At 38.0% G+C, this 1,772-nt stretch overlaps 1 long non-coding RNA gene across 1 annotated transcript; it reads right to left on the bottom strand.

Annotated features, from left to right (window-relative positions):
* Positions 1-235: 235 nt before the first annotated feature.
* LOC104953211 (uncharacterized) lies at positions 236-1,096 on the bottom strand. The gene is made up of 3 exons (XR_799196.1): positions 1,023-1,096; positions 858-909; positions 236-307 (listed from the first exon to the last, which is right to left on the bottom strand). It is a non-coding gene; the product is annotated as an uncharacterized lncRNA (long non-coding RNA).
* Positions 1,097-1,772: the final 676 nt, after the last annotated feature.

Raw genomic sequence — 1,772 nt, 5'->3', positions numbered from 1 at the left:
TTGAGAGGGCAATACAAATGGGTTAAACATCCTATAAGACTGAACAACTGTAAACATTGCTTAAATAAATGCACCATAGGGATAATGTGATTATCTGGGGTGGATGGATTTAGGGGGGGGAGAAACAGAAGAGAGAAGATTTGTGAAGAGTGTGTAAGAGCGCTGAGCTTCATTTCAACAATAATTAAAGCTTTCAGATTCTGAAGATTCACACATGGCTCTCCTCCTGTTCCTCTGGTTCTTCTGTCCGTTCTGCAGAAACCAGGTTCAGGTCTGAGTCGTTCTCATACTCACAACGAGAGTCTAACTGATGGAGAGACAACGAGAGGAGAGTCAGAGGCGTCAACACAACTTTTGGTCAAACAGAATTCAACGTTTCCTATGTTTTGCTCCTTTTTCAGTGTTTGTTGGAAAATGTGTGAAAACATTGTTCTGAAAAAACTGAAACGTTAATTTGAAATAAATGTAATATGTCCACAAATGACACATATTGTATTAGGTTAGGTGAAAGCATTAATATTAAGTTTAGGTTAAACTAAATATCATTGCTTTCAACTAACCTAATACCTAATGTGTCATTTGTTGACATAATACATTTAATTCAAGTCAACGTTTCAGTCTTTCCATTCGAATGTTTTCACACATTTTCCAACAAACACTGAAAAAATGAAACGAGAAATAAATATAGGATCGTGTGTCATTCAAAGTCAACGTTTCAGTTTTTCAGTGTGAGTTGGTTCTTTATAAGAAAGTAGTCAATAAGGTAAATGTAGATTTTTAAACTCACCCTATATTTTCGACAGGTAATATAACCAGTTGCTAACGACCAGTTGCTAGCGTAAAATAATGTCTCTCACCCCCTCTATGGGTTCATTCGCTTCCGCGGTGGAGCTCCCAGCCTTGTTCATCCTGAATAAATCAGAACACAAACAGATAAATAAGTAAAAGCTTTAATCATAAATCCCAAAGTATGAAATCAATACTCAAAGTAGAATATCAACATATTTCGTTTTATAGTTTACCTCATCAAGAGAAAGAGAAGAAGCAGAATTATCAGCACCAGAACCACCATCGTCCCCCTGGTGATGTTTAAGATCATTGTTGGATTATCTAGAAATGGAGACAAACAGTGATGAGAGACTTTACTGTATCAATGAACACACACATTTCTATTCAACAATACTACATTTAAAATCTGCACAGCTCTACACTTTAAGTTCTAGTATTTTGTCCTTTTTTTTTTTTTACTGTATTTAGATCTTCTTTTTGTATTTAACCTATTCTGCTTTTTGGGGTTTTCCCTTCCCTGTAGCGTGCTATATAGGTTTTAGTGCATGTAAATGGTCTGCAAAAGGCTAAAATCCCTGTGTTCCTGCAGAGGGAGTTTCCCACAGAGTGACATCATTATGTCACACTCGCGCTTCTATTGGCTGGCACTAAAACACATTGTACGTGATAGGCTAAGAGGCGGGACATCTCTAAGTGGTCGACAAATCACAACAGGGCCGGTCAGCTAACCAATCAGAGCAGACTGGGCTCTGGTTTCAGACAGAGGGTGAAAAGAGGTACTGCAGCACAGGCAGTATGAGAACAATAGAGAGCTTTTTGAACTTTAAAGGTCACCTATTATGCAAAATCCACTTCCTCATGTCTCTTCTACATCAACATGTGTCCCCTCTTCTTCATGTCTCTTCTACATCAGCATGTGTCCCCTCTTCTTCATGTCTCTTCTACATCAACATGTGTCCCCTATTCTTCATGTCTCTTCTACA

Source organism: Notothenia coriiceps, unplaced genomic scaffold (genome assembly GCF_000735185.1).
Source record: "Notothenia coriiceps isolate Sejong01 unplaced genomic scaffold, NC01 NC01_scaffold00021331, whole genome shotgun sequence".
In the NCBI taxonomy this organism is placed as follows: domain Eukaryota; kingdom Metazoa; phylum Chordata; class Actinopteri; order Perciformes; family Nototheniidae; genus Notothenia; species Notothenia coriiceps.
Note: the sequence above shows the minus strand (reverse complement) of the source record. Positions and strands in the feature narration are given on the sequence as shown.